Here is an 11,797-nt window from a genome sequence, read left to right as displayed (position 1 = left end):
GTTCAGCTCTGAAGTTCAGCTCTGAGGTTCAGCTCTAAGGTTCAGCTCTAAGGTTCAGCTCTAAGGTTCAGCTCTGAGGTTCAGCTCTGAGGTTCAGCTCTGAGGTTCAGCTCTGAGGTTCAGCTCTAAGGTTCAGCTCTGAGGTTCAGCTCTGAGGTTCAGCTCTAAGGTTCAGCTCTGAGGTTCAGCTCTCAGGTTCAGCTCTGAGGTTCAGCTCTGAGGTTCAGCTCTAAGGTTCAGCTCTGAGGTTCAGCTCTGAGGTTCAGCTCTGAGGTTCAGCTCTAAGGTTCAGCTCTGAGGTTCAGCTCTAAGGTTCAGCTCTAAGGTTCAGCTCTGAGGTTCAGCTCTAAGGTTCAGCTCTGAGGTTCAGCTCTGAGGTTCAGCTCTAAGGTTCAGCTCTGAAGTTCAGCTCTAAGGTTCAGCTCTGAGGTTCAACTCTAAGGTTCAGCTCTAAGGTTCAGCTCTAAGGTTCAGCTCTAAGGTTCAGCTCTGAGGTTCAGCTCTAAGGTTCAGCTCTAAGGTTCAGCTCTGAGGTTCAGCTCTAAGGTTCAGCTCTAAGGTTCAGCTCTAAGGTTCAGCTCTAAGGTTCAGCTCTAAGGTTCAGCTCTAAGGTTCAGCTCTGAGGTTCAGCTCTAAGGTTCAGCTCTAAGGTTCAGCTCTGAGGTTCAGCTCTAAGGTTCAGCTCTAAGGTTCAGCTCTAAGGTTCAGCTCTAAGGTTCAGCTCTGAGGTTCAGCTCTAAGGTTCAGCTCTAAGGTTCAGCTCTGAGGTTCAGCTCTAAGGTTCAGCTGTATGGTTCAGCTCTAAGGTTCAGCTCTGAGGTTCAGCTCTGAGGTTCAGCTCTGAGGTTCAGCTCTGAGGTTCAGCTCTACAGGAGAAAGAGACAGAACTCACCACTGTGATTTATACTCTAGTAGAACGTGATCATTGGATGCAAGACAAGAACAGCTCTGCCTTCTGTTTGTGTTTGATGCCTCGTACAAACTGCTGCGGCTGAATCGCGCCCGACGCAGAATTTGAGCGCGTGTACATTTGAAAGTCGTCTGCACATGCTCAGTGGAGTCGAGTCGTCTGCACATGCTCAGTGGAGTCGAGTCGTCTGCACATGCTCAGTGGAGTCGAGTCGTCTGCACATGCTCAGTGGAGTCGAGTCGTCTGCACATGCTCAGTGGAGTCGAGTCGTCTGCACATGTTCAGTGGAGTCGAGTCGTCTGCACATGCTCAGTGGAGTTGAGTCGTCTGCACATGCTCAGTGGAGGAATTGTGCTGTGTTGCTTTTCTCGTGGTGTAAATGGAGTTTAATGTTGGACCATGGCTTCGGTTTATTAACTTTACAAAGTCCAAAAGTGGAGGCGATGGGCCCCGGGGCACGTCTGGGACCCGCATATACTTCAGAGCTGAGCAGAGTTTAGTCAATATCATTATTTGCTCCAAGAGCTGCGTTTTAAGGATTTTTTTTTATCTTGCGAAGTTTGTTTTGTGTCTTTTTCCGAGTCGTGCGTAGCACGTCATCTCTGATTGGCTGCTGCGGCGCATCTGCTGCAGAAACCTGAACAAATCTGAACATGTCGCGCCGGCCGCTTTGGGCGCCTCGGTCGTCTCATACGCGCGCTCAAAGCGTCGAGAGTGTAAGAAAACGCACCGATCACGCCGCAAAAACAAAGAAATCGCACCGCGGGAAACGCACTACGCGCTCAACGCGCGTTTACATAGACTTTGAATGTAAACTGGACGCTTCGGCCGCCGCGGTGTGGAAGCCCCTTAAAGACTCTACTTTGCATTTTGCCTGATTATTTATCCAGTTTATTGCACATCAGTTCAAGTATTCACCGTTTGAAGTCTCAGGACATTTTTATCTTACAATCACATCGTGTCAATACAGAGACAGGAAAAAAGTATTTCAACAACTTTGCTCCTGTGGAAGAAAACACAGAGACTTTTTGAACTAAATCATGAAAGATTTTAAAGCACTGGTCAAGGACGACCCACAGATGCACTTGTTTTACACAATAGTATCTCATATTGTATGTGTCAATGTGTTTTTATGTATCGGTTAATTTTGTTTTATTTGTGTTTTAGTGTCCTGTCTTTGTTGTGTATTTTGCGTTGTGTTTTAACAGGGACCATGAAAAACAGAACTTTTCTCATTGGGTTTTCCCTGTATAATTAAATAAAATGAATGAATGAAATGAATCTGTGTGTATTTCAAACCTGTTTATTGCACCAAACAGCATCATGAAAACTACACGTGTGAGCCCCAAATGTCTAATATCGGTCCTTTACTGTGTAGGGTCTCAAACTACATGTATTCAGTTTATGATTAAGGAAGATTTCTTAGCAGAAACGAGACAAGACGGGGCACCAGGGTTAAACCCAAAGAGCTAGGATACGGTCCTTAATCGCGCTCGTTAAAAAGGTCTGAAGGGTGTTTCACGATTCAGGGACTTACACATAGTCTAATCAAACAAACAATAGTCAATAACTCTTTCGTGTAGTTTATTTATCAAAAAGGGTAATCAAAACACCGGAGCAGAAATGCGCACAGGTAAATCACAGGTGACGTTATATCAGATTTAACAGCAGATTTCATGCAGATAATGTTAAACCAGGGTTTTGCCTTTGATAATCAAACGGGTCTATGCTAATCTATATCAAAAAGAGGGAAAGTGAGAAGCTAAAGGGAGGAGGAACAGCTGAGCTCTACCCAAATCACGCCACAAGCGAACCGCACAATGGACTCGGCTTACGGTTCTGTAGAGACTCGGTCCGACTGGTCCTTGTCCGCGGACGAGGTCCGTAGCGAGGCGTCGCGTGGAGCGGTGTGGCGGCGAAGGTTCGTGAAGCGGGCGGCGGCCGTGGAGCTGGCGGCGGGCGGGGAGCGAGGCGTCGCGTGGAGCGGAGGAGGCTGTGACGTGCTGTAGGGTCCTTGGCGCCGGGGAGCGGAGGAGGCTGCGCCGGGGAGCGAGGGGTCGCGTGGAGCGGTGTGCTGCGACCTCCTTGAAGCGGCGGCGGCAACGGAGGCAATATCCGAGAGTTCCTTAGAGGTAGAACGCTTTAGCGGCGTGTTAGCTCCTCACGCGGCCTTTACTCAGATGAGGACGTAGCGCTGATCCACGTAAACGGCGTAGATTACTTCAAAAAGAAAAGAAACAAAGTAGCAAAGAAAGTCTCTGTCCGGTTTAGCGCTTAAGCGTAGTTCCGCGTAGTTCCAGGTAGTTCCAGGTGGTTTCAGAGTCCAGGGCTGGCATGGCCTTGTCGACCACGTGACGGACGGATTTTGTTGAGACAAAGGAAAAGTGAAAGGCCTGTCCGTGGAGACAGCTTTCAGAGAGAGGACAAAGGGGATGAGAAGAAAAAAAACAAGAGGAGAACAAAAAGAGCGTTTCTAGCTTGGAGCGTCCTTTTGATACCTGGCCCGCAGGGCATGCTGGGAGCGAAAGGGGCGGGCGCTACTGCGAAAACTTCCTGTTTAACATTTTCCTGACCGAGAAAATAAAACTGGAGTAACGTAAATAATAATGGCAAAAACATTGAACCCTGTTTTAACATTTACACGTTAAACACTTTTGGCAGTTTGTGCACATTATTTCTTGAGGTAGACACATTTTACATCTTCTTTCACCTGTGATGGGCGCTCGAGTTAAAGCATTGGGAATATAAAACCTTAAACAGTGGAAAAATACGTAACACAAGGTGAAACATGCGGTGTAGGGAGTTGATTCGGACAAACATTCATGGCATAATCACATAAAACAGTTTTCATCGGGGCGTCTTCCTGTAAGACTGTGGGGAGAAGAAGATCTGTTATCAAAAAGGTCACAGCGGCTCCCCTGCGGTGAGGGAGACCGGGAGAACGAAAAACCCCCAATGTTCAAAGAGAGATTTTCTGTTATCTGGCCGTGGAATGTCCATCTCCATTCCCCTACAACTGTAGTCACCTTATTCCAAAAGCGCCGCCATCTGACACGTAATCCTTCTTCCGGTTGTATTAGTGAACGTAGAGCAGCCGACCTCAAGAGAAGATACGTTTTACACAGACTAAAAAGCCGTTTTCGGGCCAATGGAATCGCTGCGTTGTTGACTTGTTGGTCACGTGAATGTTTGAGCTGTGAGACTTTTCCCTCGTTCTCAGGGCGGAATAAAGTGACGTACGATATTTCCCCTCAGGACATTCCAGACAATGCCTTTGCAGACGATTTTAGCTTAAATGTCAGCGACTGTGTAAAATTGAGCGAGTTTCCGGTGTGAATTTACACGTCGGAACTCAAACCATCCGACCTCCGAGGACGTCTTACTTTTGCTCTGGACATGACTTTTTTTTGGGCCTTTTTTTGGGTGAAACGTACCAGGCAAAACAGTAACTTTACGTACTTTCCACCAGAGAAGCTAAGCTAACATAAGCTAAGTGTATGTATAGAGGGCGTGTTTTCTCATGTTAGACCTGCCCGGTAGTGATCTGTGCACTGTCCTTGTTTTAAAGACATGAATAAGTTGCACTATAGGCTAATTGTGTGGCTTTGCGAATCAAGTCTGTCCTCTCTACTGATTACTTCACGCCTCATCATCGTCGAGGTGCGATATTGCGCGCCCTCGGGTTTGCTGATGTGGCAGAGTGTTCAAATTTACTGATTGAAGCTCTGTGTATTTCAAGTCAATTCAATTCATTTTCGCAACCCCCAAAATCACAACGGCAGATACTAGACAGTGAAAAACAGATAAAATAATGTTCATAGGAAGCTGGCAATGTCCCCGCATCCCCGTGTCCTTAGACCCTCCTTCTTGGCCAGGAAAATCTACAACACCTCCTTGGGAAAAAGTAGAAACCTGGAGGAGTTCCAGAGTAAAGGAGAGATCCGACTCTCACAGACGGACGGGAGAGAGAGAGTGGAGCTGGAGCCACTATTTCAAACCTTTTCTTTATTGCACCAAACAGCATCATTGGTCGTCAACGCACCGTGAAAGGTACATGGGAAAGAAAAGAAAGGAAACACACACTGGCCTTGCAAAATGAGAATGCTAACAGCACATACGCTAGTCAAATTGTACTCGACTCTAAACTTGCACAAAGTAGAATTAAGTGCACGAATATCGCAAACAAAAATGTCCGGACGTATAAATCAAACACATGTACCACGTTTCGCTTTCCGAGGGCGGCGAGTGGATTATTTTGAGGGTTTTCCTTAGAAGTCCAGCGTGGTGCAAGCGTGCCTTACTTTTTTCTGATAAGCGCCGTGAACGTTGCGCATTTCCGTTCATGAGTGGCAGAAGGAGTTGATATGGGTCTTGGTGAAGGTGTTTGGAGCAACAGATTGGACTGTGCCTCGGTGATGTACGTCTAAGCTGACTGGAGGGAGCTTTAGGGTCAGTCGCATAAGTCACAGCAGCCAAAAGAATGCATAATAGAGAAGAAAAAAAAAAAAAAAAAAACATATGTAAGTCGCACTGGAGTATAAGTCGCATTTTTGGGGGAAATTTATTTGATAAAATCCAAGACCAAGAACAGACATTTCATCTTGAAATGCAGTTTAAAATAATAACAGATGAGAGAACATGGTGAATAGGTGTACGCATGCTAACGCTAACACCTTCAGCTACATGAGGCACATGTAGCTGACAGAACTGTGGTAAGTGTCTGGTATGTTAACGTAACATATGAACAGTTATTCAGATAACTATAGCATAAAGAACATGCTAACAAGTTTACCAAAGCATCAGTTTTACCCCAAATCACTAAATCCACTGAATTCTTCTTCCTCTGTGTCACTTCTAAACAACTCCACAAACTCCAGAGGTAGAGGAAGTGCAGATTCTTCTTCTGCTTCGCTTAGAGCCTAGAGCGCCCTCTTGTGGTTGCTAATGTGAAAATAACAAATAATATCACATAAGTTGCACTCCGGCAGCACTATTCCGACTTATAGTCCGGAAAATACTGTAATATCGGTACTTTACTGTATTGTCTATTCACTTTATTCCAGAAGCCTGCTATCTGGTGTAATCCTTCTTCCGGTTGTATTAGTGAACTTAGAGCAGTCGACCTCGAGAGAAAATAAGTTTTACACAGACTAAAAAGACGTTTTTGGGCCCAGGGAATCGCTGCATTGTTGACTTGTTGGTCTACTTCAAAGCATGTTTGAGCTGTGAGACTTTTCCCTCGTTCTCAGGGCAGAATAAGGTCACGCAAGGATGATAAATCAGCAGAGAATTTGAACATACATACTTGACGTACAGTATTTCCCCTCAGGACATTCCAGACAATGCCTTTGCAGACAATTTCAGCTTGAATGTCAGCAGCAGAATCCGCCCCAGGTTCACCGCATTTGATATATCTCACCAGACTTGTTTCTAACCTGGACATTCCTCACATACGGGGACCCGCTCTCATGTCATGCTCAAAGCTCATTCAAAGCCACTGAACACGCAAATATTCTCAGAGAATTCTTCAGATCAGCCAAACCCAGTGATCTTAAAGAGCTTCACTAAATCATCGCTCAAATAAAAGGACAAATAAACGTTATAACTCCATGTCTTTGTCGCATTTTTCTCCACAATTCACTGTTGCGCAGGTCACAAAGCAGCACTATTACCGTTCTTCTTTTCTGAATCGTCTCACAACTCTGACAAAACGATATGACTCTTTGTAAAAACTATTCACTTCAGCGGCAAAACAGGTTCAGAATGTTTGACGAATTCAACTACATCTTTGCGGTTAAAACATGAACAAAATCGTCAGACGTATTCAGTTATTTCACCATCACAGCGTGCGTCTCTGTCACATCGTAATGTTCTGTGATGTGAACTATAATGTGCAGGTTTGAAATACATGGATCGATCGACTGAGATTCGGTTCTGGTTCAGTCCTAGTTTAGTCCATTTTTACTGCTTTTTCATGTGGTGCATGATCGTGGTGATGGGGGGGGGGTCTTGTGAACTGAGGGGGGGCGTGGGGGGGGGCAGTGACCTTTCCTGACGTCCACGATCACCGCCACTGTCACTGCGTTGAGCTCCGTGTTGTTACCACGGCACCGGGACACCATCATTTGCCAGCCCGGACCGTGTAATTACATCTTTGAATCACAACCCTTTTGCTTTCGTTGTCATCAGCTCCGTGTAGACGTTAGCAACGTTAGCGCAGCGACGCGTTTCTAACCGCGGAGGCTCTACGGCGGCACGGACGCAGCTCCACAGGCAGCAGGGGGGAGCAGAGAGCAAACAAAAGACACGTACCATCAATATTTTAACTGTCGGATGTTGAACTTTATCACAGGAAGCGGCCATGTTGGATCGGCCAACTCGGATAAACTCTGGGTTTATATAATTATTTATTTATTATGACTTTATTTGAGGTTCTGAAATGTTGCCCGAGTTTACAAACGAGAGAGTTTTCCGGTGTGAATTTCCGTGTCGGAACTCAGATCATCCGACCTCGGAGGGCGCGTTATTAGCACGTTAACGGATATTAGCATGCTAACGGCGCACGTCCACTGCTTCGCTGAGAATGCTTCGTATTCAGACGCAGAGCAATTGCTACGGTCTCATTTTGGCTCGAATAGTTGCTCTTACAATATAATATAATGAATAAACAGATTTTACTTAATGTCACAGAGAAAAATCTGGTAAATGAACAAGCTTTGTTTTTTTTACGTTTCAAAACAGGAAAAAATCTGCCATCGGCACATTTCACAAACTGTCTGTTGAATTATGCATTATATTTGAGTTGTGCCGTCTGTATATTGTGTTTGGAATGTGTGATTGTTGTGTGTCCTGTTAAATGGTGTTTATTTTAAATGTATCTTATCTTATCTTAAAACTATAACTAAGCAATACTTTCCATGATTCATTTATTTTGACATACACTGTTTTATATTCTTATAAACTGCATTGTGTTTTTTTTTTTTTTTTTAAATGTGTCTTAACATTGTAAAGCACTTTGAATTGCTCTTTGTACGAATTGTGCTCTATAAATACATTTGATTGATTGATTTGAGTGTTTAAGAGTTTTGTGATTAAAAAAAATTAAAAAAACGCCGCCCAATTAATACACATACATCTGTCACAATAATTAATTATTATGGGCTTATTCAATAAATGACCAATCCTTTTTTGGGGTCAATATTTATTTTAAAAAAGCATTATTTTTGTACTTTATTGTGTCTTTCTGAATGGCAGCAACATTTGAGCCGTATTAAGATAAGATAAAATAATCCTTTATCTTAAAATAATGCTTTTATAAAATAAATATTGACCCCAAAAAAGGATTGGTCATTTATTGAATAAGCCCATAATAATTAATTATTGTCACAGATGTATGTGTATTAATTGGGTGGCGTTTTTCAATTTTTTTGTATTGAGTTAATATAAGTAACATATAAATATCATTAATATAAGTAACATATAAATATCATTAATATAAGTAACATATAAATATCATGAATATAAGTAACATATAAACATAAATACATTGTGTGTCTTTATGCTATTCATTAATAATAGCTCAAAAAATAGTTTACTGTGAGTTTAATTCTTTAGAGTTAAAGTCTCGGCCTTCAATAGTCTCGATTATGGTGATTTATTTCATGGTTATTGTGACAGTCCTTCATATGAGTCACAATGCATTGCTCTTATCTTACATTGTTTCCAGTTTGCCGTCAGTCATTACCTTAAAGCAGAATACTTCGTAATTATCAGCTCTCACGGGCCCAACTTATTTTTAACCTGAACATTCCTCACATGCTCTTGGGTAAAAAACTCCTCCCTTTGGAAATATTCTCTGCAAGGTGCATAAAAAGCTCCGCTCGCATCTTCGGACCAGCCACAGCCAACGACCTTCAAGAGCTTCGCCAAACCTCTCAAGGTAAAGCATCACTCCTGCATCGTAGCCCTGATCTGTTCTAATCTCTCTCTGTGTGTTTGAAGTGCACATATGTTAAGTTTGTATGTGTATCTAATGCTTTGTTTGGTGAGTTTGTAAATTTGTTAATATTTATCATGGTTTTAAATCAGTTACCGTATTTTCCGGACTATAGGTCGCACTTTTTTTCATAGTTTTGGCCGACTTATACTTTAACAATTTATGCTCATAGACTTATACTCCGGAGCGACTTATATGTGATATTATTTCTTATTTTCACACTTGCAACCGAATTTCATACTCCAGTGCAACTTATATATGTTTTTTTCTTCTTTATTATGCATTTTTTGGCTGGTGCGACTTATACTCCGGTGCGACTTATAGTCCAGAAAGTACGGTAAGTCATATTTATAGCATCCATGAGTGAAAATATGTTCTTATTTTGGGATTTTTTTTGGCCCATGATCGGACCCACAGCCCGAATAAAAGTAAAGAATATGTTGTTTTCCATGATCAGGGATTTAACATCATTCATGCTCTAGACGTCGTCGACTTTAACACACATTTTTGACATGTTGTGCGTGTGCGTTGTAGCTGTGAACGGCGATCCTTCAACATGCTCCGCCTCCTGCTCCTGAGTCTGATGTCCGCTCATCTGGTCACGGCGGCGTCTGGTTTGTACTCACTTTTATCTGAGGGACATTTTCTATCAAGAGATTGAACTTCCCAGGGTAGTTTTATGACATCATACTACAATCAGAGAGGGGGGGGGAGAGAGGGGGGAGAGAGGGGGGGAGAGAGGGGAGAGTAAATGCAGAGAAAGAGAGGGAGGGAGAGAAAGAGAGCGACAGAAAGGGAGAGAGAGAGGGGGAGATTGTGGGAGAAAAAAGAGAGAAATAGGGATAGACAGAGAAGGAGAGAGAAAGAAGAAAGAGAGAGAGAGAGATAGGGGGAGAGAGGGGGAGAGAAAAGGCAGAGAACGAGTGAGAGGGAGGGAGAGAAAGAGTGGGAAGAGAGAGACAGAAAGGGAGAGAGAGAAAGACAGAGAGAGAAATACAGCGGGAGAGACAGAAAGGGTGAGAGAGAGAGAGAGAGAGAGAGAGAGAGAGAAAGAGAAAGAGTGAGAGAGATAGAGAGAAAGAGAGGGGGAGATGGAGGGAGACAGAGAAAGGGAGAGAGAGGGGGGGAGCTGGAGGGAGAAAAAGAGAGACAGAGAGAGACAGAGGAAGGGAGAGAGAAAGAGAGAGGGGGAGATGGAAGGAGAATAGATAGAAAGAGGGATAGACAGAGAAGGAGAGAGAAAGAAGAAAGAGAGAGAGATAGGGGGAGAGAGGGGGAGAGAAAAGGCAGAGAACGAGTGAGAGGGAGCGAGAGAAAGAGTGGGAAGAGAGAGACAGAAAGGGAGAGAGAGAAATACAGCGGGAGAGACAGAAAGGGTGAGAGAGAGAGAGAGAGAGAGAGAGAGAGATGGAGGGAGAGAAAGAGAGGGAGAGACAGAGAAAGGGAGAGAGAGAGAGCGAGAGAGAGAGAGAGGGGGAGAGAGATGGAGAGAGAAAAAGAGAGATATATTCCCTTGTTTTGTAGCGACTCAAAGCACGTAAACGCACAGGTCTGACCCGCTCGCTCAGTCTCTTCACCTTTAGCACAGGTTTGGCAGCTCAGGGGAGCCGGCGGCGGAAGAGTGGACCAAACCATTATGGGGGAGGGGCGACTGAAACATTTGTCACACACATGAAGAAAGGAAATATAACCCGCATATGCCCCATACGCTGTAGTGAATACTGTGCCCACGACGAGGCAAGTGCCCATAGCGCAGAGTGAAGTGACCCTGACCCCGCCCCTTTGTGACCGCGACAACTCAGTGACAGCAGGAAGAATTTAGAGTCCATAGAGATGATACGAGGCCAAAACAGTTAGTTACTCGTCATTTTTTAATAATCCGCCTCATATTGTAGTAGTGCATAACCTTTATACACATATGAAACACTTATATGTCACTTATATACGCTTATTATATGAAGTGTATGACGTCCAGGTGTCCTAACTTTGGGGTTTGAGTGTTGTAGTCTGGCCTCTGAAGACTCTGTCCACGATCAAGTGCGAGGCTCCAGCTCACAGACAGGGGGCGCTATAGCTGGCCGGGGGCAGAGGGCCGGGGGCAGAGGGCCGGGGGCAGAGGGGCCGGGGCAGAGGGGCCGGGGCAGAGGGCCGGGGCAGAGGGCCGGGGCAGAGGGTTTCCAGGCACCACTGACACAGAAGCTGAACACATGTGATCAACAGCATGTACAACGCACGTGCAGTTGTGTGTCCAGAACAACAAGTAAAGCTTTGAGAGGTTTGGATTGATTCATCTGAAATACACAAGAGCACAGGAAGTGGAACTCTCCTGGAGGGGGCGCTCTCTCCCACACTTCCTGTCATAAAGACTTATCCAGCATTTGACTTTTAAGACAAAACATACAACAAAGTGTCCCAGAACAGCTAAAGATCGATTGATGTTCCTGTTCAGTAGTCTATATACTATATATTTAACCTATAGACTATGGTACTAACCTATATACTATATGGTACTAACCTATAAACGATATGGTACTAACCTATATACTGTATGGTACTAACCAATATACTATGGTACTAACCTATATACTATATGGTACTTACCTATATGGTACTTACCTATATACTATATGGTACTTACCTATATACTATATGGTACTAACCTATATACTATATGGTACTAACCAATATACTATGGTACTAACCTATATACTATATGGTACTAACCAATATACTTTGGTACTAACCTATATACTATATTGTACTAACCAATATACTATGGTACTAACCAATATAATATATGGTACTAACCTATGTACTATGGTACTAACCAATATACTATATAGTACTTACCTATATACTATGGTCCTAACCTATATACTATATGGTCCTAA

This window comes from Eucyclogobius newberryi, unplaced genomic scaffold (genome assembly GCF_026437365.1).
Source record: "Eucyclogobius newberryi isolate DKJ021-1_F unplaced genomic scaffold, fEucNew1.0.hap1 SCAF_22, whole genome shotgun sequence".
In the NCBI taxonomy this organism is placed as follows: Eukaryota; Metazoa; Chordata; class Actinopteri; order Gobiiformes; family Gobiidae; genus Eucyclogobius; species Eucyclogobius newberryi.
Note: the sequence above shows the minus strand (reverse complement) of the source record.